Here is a 14,737-nt window from a genome sequence, read left to right as displayed (position 1 = left end):
TATATATATATATATATATATATATATATATATATATATATATATATATATATATATATATGGATTATGGATTATGGATATTGTGGATTTTTAGATTTTCTCGCAAAAATCTAAAAATCCATATATATATATATTATTAAATTGTTTATATTTTACGCGATATTACATTTAAAAAAAAATTGTATTTACGTGTTTTGTTTGCGTTTATCTTTTTTTGAATGAGTGTCTCTCTATATTTCGCCGGAGATTGTCCCAGCTTCCTTAGGAGTTTTCACTTTATTTTTATAGATTACACTTTCTTTTTACATCGCGCAGGGCAATATTTTTAATTCGCACTTTTTTAATTGTTTTAATTTTAAAAACACCAAAGTTTTAATGTTATTCTTTTATTTTATTTTCTTCACTGCTCTCACGTAATATTTTAATAGTATTTTTTGGTATGTTTATGCAAATGTCTTTTAATTGTTAGTATTAAATTTTAAGGTTAATTTTAAAATATTTATTTAAAAATTTTTTTTTAAATAACTAAGTTAAAAAAAATGTGTTACTCCACACCGAGCAAGCGTATGCTATTGCTGTTTATACAGTAAAATTTTATTTTTCTTTGTTAATGTTTTTTGTCTATTACCGATCTGCTTAAGTATTATGTTTAGTGAATTGAGCTTGAAGTCCAAATTAATAACTAATTATTTAACGCTCAAATCTATTATATTAGGTAGTTTAATCTACATATAACACATATTTTAAAATCTGTAATTAATATAAAGATGGATTTTTTACATCATATTTCATTCCTTAGAATTATTGATTTTATCATAGCACATAATAATCCAATATGTATTTCTTGAATAAAAAGAAAGCTGAGCATATATTTTTTTTAATTATAGAAGATACATACGTGTCAAGACCGTTGCCAAATAATCTGTATTGCCTTCTTTTTTGGTACTCACTAAAACTGGTTTATCTTTTTTTTGATATATTGTCCTAGAGCTTTTAAATGATTGCATTAAGTATTTATATTCTATTGTTTTATACATTAGTATTAAATAATTTATTTGGTTCATCGACTTTATAAATATATAAAGATCCTTTTCTTTACACATTAGCAAAAAGTCGTATCCTTGTCGTACACATAAATCAACACAACATCAATCTTATCAGAGTTATACTACTTAGATATTTTTTCAAGATTGTCGATTTAACTGCACGTTTAATAATCCCGACCTTATTCGCTCCATTATATTCGCGATTATTGTAATTTTTTCACCTTAGCCAACTTATCAGAGTGGTTCGATCGTCGTTGGTTTGAACGTAAGGCGACACGCCTCATTGAACCCCAACGACGGTTTACACGCCGGTATAGCTATAGTTAGAGGTTTTTGGAAAACGTGAGTAATATATAGGTAAACATTGACCTATACACACAGGTGAGTTAAGCGTCGGCGTTTGGATTTAAAATTTACCACGTCTTGTATATATCCACATATATGTATGTACGTGTTTGCGTTCGAACCGATCGATAGGCGATTCTTTCGACCGCGGCCGATTAGGCACGGCGCGGCCATAAAGTTGCGTGAGTGGGTCGATAAAATATATTATTGCTAGTTTTACCGCTCGCCGATAGAGTTAAAGAATGTATGTGGAATTGATGCTAAAGAAAAAATGACACTATAAAATATCGATAAAAACGCTTTTATTACAAATTATGATAGTCGTAGACTGTGTGGCAATTTAGTAATCGAACTGACTATGCAGCATTAGATATAAGTGTGTACATGTGATTAGTTTTTTCAATAATAACCATACCTCACTTATTTTAATATGAAAATAGTAATTTGTATAATGGTCCAAGGTAATGGCATATTCTAATTTATAATATTATATTCACAGCGTTTACGATCTGGTACGAGACCATAACGTAAACATAATAAAAGTACATTAAAAAAAAGTTCCACCATAAAAACGTTTATTGATCCTTCGCCGCACCATAATCGCCTTTACGATTATCATCATTATATTACACATAAAATAAAACTGACACCAAACAACTACGACATTAAAGGTATCGATCGATGTTTATGCATGCTCGCCGACGCCGCTAATTAATCCGGAAACTTTTCGATCGCACCGCGTAATATTTACAACGGGGCGTTACAAAGGTCGGTTGCCGTGAAATGTGACCGAAGAAATTTTCGGGGGGTCGGTGGGTTTGCTGCAAGATGCTCGTAACCACCCTGTAACCCAAAGGTTAACCCTTCGTTAGTCGCAATATGTTACATAATTTTTAAATATTAAAACATTTTATATTTAAATGACAAGCTGTAATCCATAAATTTAAGTGCTTATATACTTTAGCGCCATAACGATTGCTGGGCAATTGCATATGTGCAATGATCTTTCAGCCTGCAGTCGCTTTGTAGAACGGCGAAACACGTCTACGCCTTTAGAAAGCGACGTTCGCTCATCCAAGGTCGTATTGTACTTTTCGGAAATGACACGGATGTGGTGATTCATGATATTCGTAACCGCTTCACCACAAAAGGATTGTCATAACGACAGAGAATATTTACTATAAACTCGTGTTCTATGCGGTCTATGCTAATATAGAGAATTATGGAAGTTAGGAATAAATACAAATAAGCTTTCTATTGTCCAATTATGATTGTCTCTAAAAAATAAGAGTCACTCAAGAAAAAAATAATATAATTAATACCCTAATGTTTTTTTAAAATAAAAACGGATTTAAACTATTATATATTCCAAAAAAACATTAAAATCTATAGTCAATGCTTTTAACATAATCACTTGCCATTAATAAACTTTCAATACTTTTAGGCGGTTTTTAGCTAAAAATATTAAATCTATATGTATCAATGTTTTTTAAGAAAACCACTGCTTTTATAAGCCTCATATTTACAATATTCAAAACTGAAATAAGCCAACCAAATGCGTTGTAATCTAAGCACAGCGACTAACGGAGGGTTAAGCCCGCTAAGCGAAATAATAAAAATTTCCGCTATAAATACTTATATGTATGTATATATGTATATACATATATACACACGTCGACGCCGTAATCCATTCCGAAGATTACGGCGAATCTGAACCGCGTGCGCCGTGTGTAAAATTGCGAGGTTTTATATTTGCGAATGTGAGATTTGGCGCACAAGGGCAAAGGGGTCAAAGTGGTGAGTGCACCCTCAGGAGCGCTAAATGTAAATAAGTGTAAATTTTTAATTGTCTGCAAATACGACTTCTACGTCTTGGATGTGAATAATATAGGAACAAATATATTAGAGCGACTTATCTCAGAAAAGAATTTTCAAAATTGTTGCATGAAGGTAGCGAGATTGTTGACATTGTCGTAATGTTTGATAAGTATGTCAGACATTTTTTATAAAAAAAATATAATATTACAGGATGTTTCCTAAGCGACAACATATCTAGAATTATATATAATATTATATATGTATTATTATTATGGTAGCATAATTTTATTATTATTTATCGGTTTTGGTTTAACGCAATACCAGCTTTATCAGTTTTTATAATATTTTATCTTAAATCTTTATACCTGCACTACACTCTCTGGAAGGTGGTCAAGGTTGGCCAAGAACGGAGAATATAGTGGGTTACTATGGTCGAGTTCGGTTCTGCCCGTTCTAAAATCTCTCAGAAGTTGTCCGAGGTTACCGAGAACAGAAGGTAAAGTAAGAGTAATTCAGTCGACTTGGCCAGCTTCGAGCGCTTCCGAACATTGTCAGCAAAAGGACCGAAGTCGGAGCTGCTCTTTCGTTCGCGAGCGGTAAAATACTTTCGCTCTCTCGCGTGTTAAGTGACGAGAGTGAGAGAGATAATGATATGGTGTTTGGAAATCTGAGATAGAACGACTAACTCAGTTCAATTTCAGTATGCGCGTAGGTGTCCCATGGTTAACACGCATGTTGACCGCTGCATCGTAGTCATGTGGTCAAGTTATAATACCACATGCTTATCGGGGACTTCAACAGACTCTTATTGACATCTTTGCATATTTTAGGGCACGAAAAGGGATAAATTATATTTTTGATAGTATATTCTTCTAACAGATATCGTTATTATATTTTTTTTCATATAGAATTAAATAATTAAAAAATAATTATTGGTACTTGATTTTGTTGAAAAAAATCGTTTCGAATATTCTTATGTATGTTCTAAGATCGGTTTATATAAATGTCACACCATAACGAATTCTTATTTAGAATCGATGGCGACAAATTCTAGGATAGTCACAGATGTGGTGTTCGTATTCTGAAGTATCATTTTTATGCCTTATGGCATTTTTCAAAAGCCAACAAAGATTTTGCGTAAATTGAATATTTACGACCGAAAAGTTTTCACTGATATTGTATTGGTGAGGGCCCACACAAACTTTAATAATTATCAGTAGCGTGATTTTAATAATATGACAATTTAAAAATTGCGATTATTTGGCACATTTATCGATCGCGCGCTGTACGTGACACAAGCCGCCGTCTGGACGGCATATGAAATTTGTGGCAGTGTGGTCGCTTACTCGAAGTTACAACTGAAGTCTCGGCCGACTTCAGTTGTAACTTCGGTTCGGACAACTTTCAGAGAGTAGTGCAGGCATTACTATGTTGAAAACAGCTATAGTGAAGCATTTAAAACTGTTTGTAATTTTTTTATTGTGAGTACTTTTAAACAACGTAAAGTGCAACGGTTGCCCAATAAAAACGTGTTGGGGACGAGCATATGAGAAACTAGGTGTCCTTCTTCAGTTACAATGATGAACTTAAAGCGTTAGTTGAATCAGAACATTTCTGTATCACTTTAACAGCTAGAAAATCCTAAAATATTTGAAAAATGGATGCTTTACGAAGTTTGTTCTACGCTTATTTTATGCAACAGAAACGATTTATTTTTTCATCGTATTGTAAAGTACAATAAAAATTCGATCCTTTATATAAATGACAAAAGCAGTCTACACAATGGCTTTACAAAAATAAATCTCTAAAGCATTTCACGAAACCGATATTACGGCTACAGAAAATTATAAAGAGTGTTTGTGGTTTGTGCTATATATAATCCACTACTATTTTATTACTACTAGCGAAACTTTATTAGCAATACATCGACAAAAAACACTTTGCCTCATTCAATATACATACGTACTAGAAAATGTTCTCAAAAATATTTAAACAGTTTGAATTTTTATTTTTCAGTGATGTTATATTTTTACTAGTATAAATATAATTTTACTAACCAGCCAGTTAAAATGTATCAAGCTAATTTAATGTCAGCGAAAATTTTTCACTTAACGCCTGTCAAACGGCAGCTTAGAGCAGCGTATAATTTTACGGATAAACTATATTTTGAATAGTAAAAATATATATCTACTAGTGAAAATGTATTTCGATATAATATACAAACATATATTTTCACTGGTAATACGTATTCATTGTAAATTATATATGGAACAGTATCTAAGGTTTTGATACACCGTGTAATTGTTTTGGTTTTGTATATTTTTGAGCTAGATAATGATCTACGATTCAATAATAAATTATTATTGTCCACTGTGACACTTGTTGATTTATGTTTTTTATGTCCTAAACACATTTAATTATACATTTTTCACAGCCGTAATAATCAGATAAGATTCTAACAAAGCGACTGAATAATCTAACGAAAAGTTATAGCCTCTGCTACTCATCGATTGGGAATTGAATTTATTACGAGACTTTGCTACGTTGTTGGACTTTGACTTTTGCGGCTAATTAATTACACGCACACTATCGAACCGTATAAAAAGTTACACACGAACAAAATTTTTGAATACGCACTTACACGCCTGCGTTAACTCCTAAACCGTAAAGTTAATTTTGGTAAGGTGCAATTAGTTTTGAATTTACGCGTCTGCAAACTTTGTCAATAACGTTAGTCACGTATATGTATAAAGTATACGCTTGATGGAACTCTATATTTATCAGTATACAAAATTTTGGTTATTGATTAGATATATATATATATATATATATATATGAATTTGGCTCAGTTATATAATATTTTAATATTGTATATATTTTAGAAATGAATCAAAGATTTTAGACATAAACAGAAGTATCTGTCGCAATTTATTCGGGTTGGTTTATATGCAAAATGTATAATTTTAAAAGCTTTATTTATGAGTCATTGCATATATTAAACTAATACAATTTTATATATGAAGGTACCTACCTAATTACTTACATAATTTTAATTAGATCGTGCTTTAAGTGTAGCAGTATTTATATAATACGAACGGTAAGTTTAACGTATACTAATTCAACCCTCGCTCTTCGAAAAAAAGTATCATTTAAAACTCTTGCAAGAAGTAATTAATTGTTCGGATTAAATGTGCCTTGCCATTACACAAAGCAATTTTCCGGTCATTCTATATCTTAATCGCTGCTTTAAACGGAAAGCACTAACAAATAGAAATTGCAATCCAATATTGCTGCGATTAAAAGGATTAATTCGAAGAGCACTATTATTTTTAAGTGATACTTTTTATATTAAATAAATCAATTTGTTTCTATAATAATGATTTATTTACCGTCTTTGCTGTTTTATTGACTATAATGCTTATACAACTAATATTAGAAATTTAAACATTTTAATAAAAAATAAATAGTATATTATTCATTTACTAATTTTCAATAGTAATAAGTGTTCTTTAACTAAAAAAAATGTATAATTAAAATAAATGGTATTTAAAATAATTAAATATAACATTCAAATAATGCAATTTAATTTATACCTAATTAAGAAAGACGTCTCAGAGTTAACTTAAAATAAGTTTAATGAGTGTCTAGAAAAATGGCTCAGTGACTATTTAAAAAACAACTGTCGACTGTTTGTATAAAAACAATGTCTTTGATATTTATACAATTAGAGCAAAAAGGCTTGTAGTTAACAAATCACTGATGGTCGAATCAAATAAAAAAATAATATAAAACATCTGAAGTTAGTCATTTACCAATATACATGAATAAATCACGGCTTTCATCAATGAGCGAGGGACTAGAAAGAGAAAGAATTTAGATTGTAGATTTGTTTTATTATACATGCTATAAAAACGCGCTATAATTTACGTTTTTGTGACAATCTACAACGGAAAACGAGTGCGAAAAGTCTCTATCGTCGTTAGTCGATTCCAATAACAAATCGTTCCGGCACATAAATGATTCAACCCCTTTGCATCGCCGTCCTTTAGCGATCGTTTTTCCGAAGGGAAATTAGTTATTTTTTCCATTGCCCCAATCCAAATTTGGATTGTACGCAGTTCCGTTATCACTCTGTCAACGTCGCGCCCAAAAAAATGATATATCGCCTGGATGATCAGATTATACTTTTTGAGTTTTTAGGGACGTTTTTATTTTCGATAGCAATTGAAATTTATGGCTCATTCAAAATTAATGGCCACGGGGCGGGAAGAACATATGCCTTTTCATCACATGATTTTTATTAATACGTATATAAAAACCGAAAACAACAAACAAACAACAACAAAAAATGTGATCGAGCACCAATTTACACCACTCTTCGTTCAAAACATCCAATTGAATTTATTAGCGTTACGGTAGAACAATAAATCAATTACAGAGTGTCTTAAAATCTAAATTTGACGCCGGATAAACTGACAGCTTGATTTGCTATTAAATTAAATTCTAAATATAACCTACCTTAACATTTAACGTTTAAGTAAAAGTATATATTTAAACAAGCTTTGTGAATTCAAATGGTTCTGTAAGACCTCAGGCGGATAAATACAAAAAAAGTTTAATGTGTTTATTTTAAGCATGATCAAAGTAATATACAAATAGTGGACCAAATTGCTTTCGAAATCTTGCTAATTAGATATGGATATAATTAGAAACGCTTAAATATAAAATTTTACCTTTGTACCGATAACGTTAATTTAAAAAAACAGAAAATTTTAATAAATTGTAACATAATTAATATATACATACAAACAATTTACAAATTACACAGCAATTAACTACTTTAAGTACTATACACACATTCATCATCTGAACCTTTGAAATGCGTTTTTTAAAAATGGCAAAGACAAAAGACATTAAAATAAAAATTGAAGTTCAAATTAAAATTTATTAAAACTAACCATGTAGCATGTTTTCACATATGCTTCTTTTGGATTATTACGACGATTAGTTTTTACTATAATATCTTTCAGCATCCACACTATTAACTAGACACTAAATCGATTTTTAATCAGCTCAACCCTTTTTACTTTATTTATAAATCGTATCGCTTTGTATGAACGGTGTATATATAATACGCGTAAACAAAGGAAACATATTTAATTATAATATTATATTTGAATACTAATAAAAATTTATTTTCGATTCTGTTGTTTCGACCAATAAAAAATAAACATTCAAATATAAAACAAAATGGCTCACAGTAACCTGACAACCGTATTAAATAATTTTGCTAAGCAACAATAATTTTCTTTATTTTGTTTTGTGCGTTGTTCGATTTAACTGAATATAAACATTAAAATTGCAAATTAAATATATAAAAAATGTGTGTGAGGATTAGAAGAATACATTAATTAATTTATATAAAGAATCATTAAACAATCTTCGTGTTGAAATCGTCAAATTTGGAGCACCGAGGCCGAAAAGTAAGTTTTTCATTTTACAATACATGAACACTATCATTGCTTCTGATTTAATGTACATATTCGTTAGATTTGTCTAAATATAATTACTCGAATGCTCAGGATTGAGGTTAATATCAATTAAAACATGCTCATAAAACATATTTTTATTTATTAATATTTGGGGATACTATCTTTCGCGACTAGTTATTAACTAAAAAAGATTGCTTTCATTTTTGCGTGGTCATCTTATTGCTTGCTCATGGCTTCTAAAAATTATTTTTAAATAATGTATAATAATTAAAAACTAAACACAATATAATAATTTGGTATGACATAATATATTGGCGAGGATTCAAATATTTGCATTTTTAAATTAATTTAATAATCGGTGATAAAATTTAGAACAGTGATTGAGTTGTTATTTACACCAAGGTATATAAACAAAATTAATTAAAAGCATTATTGCATCAAGAAACATTCACCTAGATCGTTCCGTTCCGAACGACGATTCGCAATATGTATATCAGCCAATAGCCAGCTTCTAAATGTGTAGTTTCCTAATCGATACCTGCAATATTTGATAGTCAAAATATTTAAAAGTGGGTTATTTTTAATTTTGATGTGGCAAAATAGATATCTACGTCATAGTTTTTTATCGAATTTTCGCCTGTGCAATCTTTTTTTTTTTTTTGGAACAGAAAAATTCAGGATATTCAGTTACATTAAGTTTATGTAGAATGTTCTTCTTAAATAGATAATACTTGCTGACTTGAGATGATTCACTTTTTGTTTATATATACCAATTCTATTCTTTGTCGCCATTTAGGTCATTAAATTGTTTTATTATTACTTATGAAAAATAATTAAAAACAATAAGATCTTATAAAGACTTAAACAATGAACACATTATACTACTAATATAATCCATAAATGAAATTTAAACAACTTAAGAACAAAATTAACGTTATCGTAGAGCAGTGTTTCCCAAAGTGTAAAAATTAAATTTTATTTTATTATGGACTTCAAATATTTTAAATTTAGTATAGATTTTAAATATGTTTAGTTTATTATAAATTTTAAATAGAGGGAAAACTTTTGCATTCAATAATTATTTAAATATTTATTGCTGCGCAGAAAAAAGCAGTTATTTTAAAATGTACATATAAAATATTGCATTTAAGAGACATTAGTGTGGTAGATGAAGATACCTGCTTAGAAAATATAAGTATAAAATAGTACGAATGGCATCTGTGTTGTAGTGCTATAGTGGCAGTGCAACAACAAAAACTCGAAAGCTTTTTTATAGAGATATCTCAAGTGTCTTATATCTTTTAATATATCCTCGAGATTCGTACTCAGAAGGCACTATTCCGCGGTGAATAAAGACATAAGATAATTTTACACTGTCACAACACGCGTAGTCCTCGCGTAAAAGCTCCCCGTCGACGGGATCGTGGACCATTTTTAATCCGAGCTTTGCGTATTTTTTCACGTCGACCGTAAAAAAGCACACACACAGCAGTCGAGCTTTTGCTCATTTTCTTTTCGAAGCTTTACGGCCGCGTAAAAATTTCCCGTTGGCTCGGCTCGCCATTATAAACGGAAAAGCTCATAATAGAGCCTCGGTAAATATGTCGGTGGTCGCCAAATTGAGGTCAAACGGACCCCTCAGTTCGGTGTGCAGCAACGCGTCTCAGGCGCCAAGTTTTAATTGAACACATAACTAAGCTTGTTTAACGAGTTCCACTGGCGAGACCTTAACAATGCTCCCGGAATCCGGCGGGGAGTGGGAAATCCTGTTCAGAATTTCTGTACGTACGAATCGAATGTCAGACGTGCTGCACGTTTTGAATCACTGGTTTTGTAGTAAATATACTTTAGATGGGTACTCATATTTATATTGCACCCAGAATGCAAAATTAAAAAAAAATCAGGGTACTTTTTTTGGCAACGCACGACCATTTACATTATTTTCTAAAAAATCAAATTTGCCGTAGTTTTTAAAAAAAAAGGTCCTAGTATTAATATTTAAATTACTTAAGAGCTTCATTCTAAAAACATACTGTAGAAAATGTTTTTGAAGATACACTAATTTAGTTGTAGTTAAAAACGTCTATGGATATTAAAAAAACACAGAGATCTATGAAAGCACTTATTTTACATGTAGCTTTTAAAACAATTTAATTACATCTGAATTAATAATTATATTGATTATTATAAATTAGATTAATACAGTTAAATGCATACGATTTTTTTTATAGATAAAAAATTAATTCTATGCTAATGTCTTGATTGGACAATGAAAGTCTACTGACTTAATCATAGTATATACTTTTTACGTGGCAAAAAATCCGTCAGCGCAAATATTATATATGGAAAACGACAAAAAGTTAGCAAAATATTATATATGTTTTGTGCATATTTAATACTAGTAAAGTTTTAGATATATAGCGTCAAAAATACAGGTAGAAAATGTTACAGCGGTTACTGCAGCAAAGTTTAGTTACGATCACGGTTATGTTTTTCGTTTCGCTGCTCATAGTCTCACAGTACATATTTTCCTTTGTGCGGAAAGTCATAAACCGCAACTCAATACTATGAAGGAGAAAATATTTAAATTAAATAAAGTACTGTGTTACATTTACATATTTAATATATATATATATATATATATATATATATATATATATATATATATATATATATATATATATATATATATATATATATATATATATATATATATATATATATATATATATATATATATATATATATATATATATATATATATATATATATATATATATATATATATATATATATATATATATATATATATATATATATATATATATATATATATATATATATATATATATATATATATATATATATATATATATATTATACAACTGTTGCAATAATTGTCCCTATTTTTGTAATTCTACAAAAAATGCTAAATCGCATATTCACTGATCACTTTTATAATCCTCGATTATCTATCCCTTAATTTACATAAATGCAATGTCTTTCTTTAAATCATACAAATGTTTCAATATATCGCCTCCATCTTACTTCACAGTAACACTTTTATATTCCAAAAACAGATCTGACAGATACTGTTTAATTTGGAGGTGATAAGATGCACGCGACTTATTAATGTTTTTATTTAATTTTAACACAGATTTTGTTGTAAGATATAAAATCACTAATTGTGCAGTATCTGACGCATCCGTACTTTTATCTAAAGCAATTGAAACTGTTTTTATGCCTGTACTATACTCTCTGGAAGTGGTTCGAACTAAATAAAAACTGAAGTCGGCCGAGAACTACGACTACGAGTAAGCGACCACACTGTCGCAAATTTCATATGCCGTCCGGACGGCGGCTTCTGTCACGTACAGCCGGCATATTTGCGCGCGATCGAAAAACGTGCCAAATAATCGCAATTTTTAAATTATCATATTATTAAAATCACGTTACTGATAATTAAAAAAGTATACGTGGACACTCACCAATGCAATATTAATGAAAACTTTTCGGTCGTATATATTAAATTTACGCAAAATCTTTGTCGGCTTTTGCAAAATGTCTTAAGGCATAAAAAAGGTACTTCAGAATCTGTGACTATCCTAGAATTGGTCGCCATCGATTCTAAATAAGAATTCGTTATGGTGTGACATTTATATAAACCGATCCAGGAAAATACATAAGGATATTCGAAACGATTTTTTTTAACAAAATCAAGTACCACTAATTATTTTTTAATTATTTAATTTCATATAAAAAAAATATAAAAACGATATCTCTTAGACATATATACTATCAATAATATAATTAATCCATTTTGCTGCCCTAAAATATGCAAAGATATCGGTAAGAGTCTGTTGAAGTACCCGATAAGCATAACTTGACCACTTGACCACAATGCAGCGCTCGACATGCGTGTTGATCATAAGACGCCTACGCGCATACTGAAATTGAACCGAGTTACTCGTTCTATCTCAGTTTGCGAAACACCATATTATTATCTTTCTCACTCACGTCACTTAACACGCGAGAGAGCGAAAGAGGAATTATCTCAATGCTCGCGCTCGAAAGAGCAGCTCCGACTTCGGTCCTTTTGCCGAGAATATTCAGAAGCTTTCGAAGCTGGCCAAGTTGACTGAATTATCCCCACTTTACCTCTCGTTCTCAGTAACTTTGCACAACTTCCGAAAGAATTTAGAGCGGGAAAAACCGAACTCGACCGAAGTAACACACTATATTCTCCGTCCTTGGCCAACCTTGGCCAACTTCCAGAAAGTGTAGTGATCTGCTATATTTTTTATTCGTCGGACAACAGTACGTTTTAACAAATAAATGCTTTTGAAATATTTTTTTTTGGGATATATTATACTTACAACATCAATACAGGCTTGGCCACAATAATGGGGTATCCCAATAAATGTTTTATATCTTAAAAAATAGTGAAAATATAAATAAAAATCTGATCAAGGCTTAAATTTATTTGTAATATTTAGTAGGCCTACCCTTAGCTTTAATTAGAGCTGCAACCCTTTATGGCATACTATCAACTAATGAATTGCAGGTATATGGAGACAATTTTCCCCATTCCATATACAACTTTTCTTGCAGCGTAATTTTTGATTTGCAATTGTGTTGAGCAGCCTTTTAGTTTAATTTTGCCCATGAATGCTCTATTGCAATAAGGTCTGGTGACTGTATAGGCAATTCTAAAAGCGTCAAATTCTTTGACTGCGAATTTATCTGGATTTTTCTTTTTTCATAAAATTTCTATGTGAATCACAATTTATATGTTATTATGTTAACAAAGATTTTTGTTTACTGCTTATGAGTCAAACAGAAAAGATCGTGATTTATTTCTATTATATCTTTACTGAACTTTTAAGACTTCAGCTCATTAAATTTGCACTGCTTTTGCGTTATTAAGTGTGTATTACTGTGTAAATCTAAGAAAAGCCTTTAATTTCGTAGTAATTTTCGTGCGTCATCCCATGATATTGAATTGAATCTGACGCAATAAAAAGGCGAACCTTAAATATATATTAATTGAACTACATACATATAGAAGCTAATATAAAATGAGATTTTAACGCGACACTTTACACTCTGCGTTACTAAAGTCATAAATTCACCGCAGCGTAGATATACAGTGTGTAATAATTTAAGTTAAAACATTCGTTAAATTTAAACGCCAGAAGCGACGTCTTAATTAAGGCATATGACACTCTAGCGGTCTCAAAAATTAGGTCGCCCGTAAAGGGTTTATATTTTTTTGAAACATAAAAACACACATACTTTAATGTGTGAGTGTGTAAACAAAATGAAAAGTTTCAAGTCCGAAGAGGGGCAGGCGCTCGTAAATTGTACAAAACACGAAAAGTTTTAAGGTTTCACGCGGAGAAACGGCGCGGCGGTTATAAAACTTAAATTATTGCCAACTCGCGCTGGGCGGCTGATAAAAAAAGGCTGGGAATTACTTAGCGCCGGTGACAAATGTTGGAAGTTAATTAACGAAGGGATTCGCAGAGAAATTTTAAGCTAATAAACACGAAGCCTTGGACGCGAAACGGGCGGAGTTTGAGAACGCTAAAAGACGCGCAAAACATTACAATGAAACATGTGTTGATATAAAAAATATTCGTAACCCCAAATATAAATACATTTTTATTAAATAATATTTTTTCATCATAAAGTCGAACATCGATCATGTGATTTTAGCAATTATAGTTGTATTATAAATGAAGATAAAGTGAGATTAAAAAATTACAATAATTACTCTGCGTCCGTGACAAATGTTGCCAGTTGATTAACGAAGAAATCCTTGAAATTTTAAGCTAATAAACACGAGACTGCGAAAAGGGGCGCTGTATTTAGCGCATTGCTCAAAACAACAGATGCTCGCCGAGAGTGATTACCTCGGTAATCATTCAGGAGCTGTCTTGCGTTAATGTATTAGCCGTGAATTAATCTGTCGGGCCTCGTTGTCTTGTCGAAGATCGTTCTAAAACTATGGAAGATTATTACCATAGCTATGTG

The 14,737-nt window shown here is 30.7% G+C and overlaps 1 protein-coding gene across 2 annotated transcripts in view; it reads left to right on the top strand.

Annotated features, from left to right (window-relative positions):
- Nrx-1 (Neurexin 1) overlaps nucleotides 1-14,737 on the top strand; it is a 209,084-nt gene that overhangs the window by 168,845 nt on the left and 25,502 nt on the right. The gene's annotated exons all lie outside the window — the stretch shown is intronic.

This window comes from Plectrocnemia conspersa, unplaced genomic scaffold, assembly GCF_051122295.1.
Source record: "Plectrocnemia conspersa isolate PC_06_02 unplaced genomic scaffold, ASM5112229v1 ptg000008l, whole genome shotgun sequence".
Taxonomy (NCBI): Eukaryota; Metazoa; Arthropoda; class Insecta; order Trichoptera; family Polycentropodidae; genus Plectrocnemia; species Plectrocnemia conspersa.
Note: the sequence above shows the minus strand (reverse complement) of the source record. Positions and strands in the feature narration are given on the sequence as shown.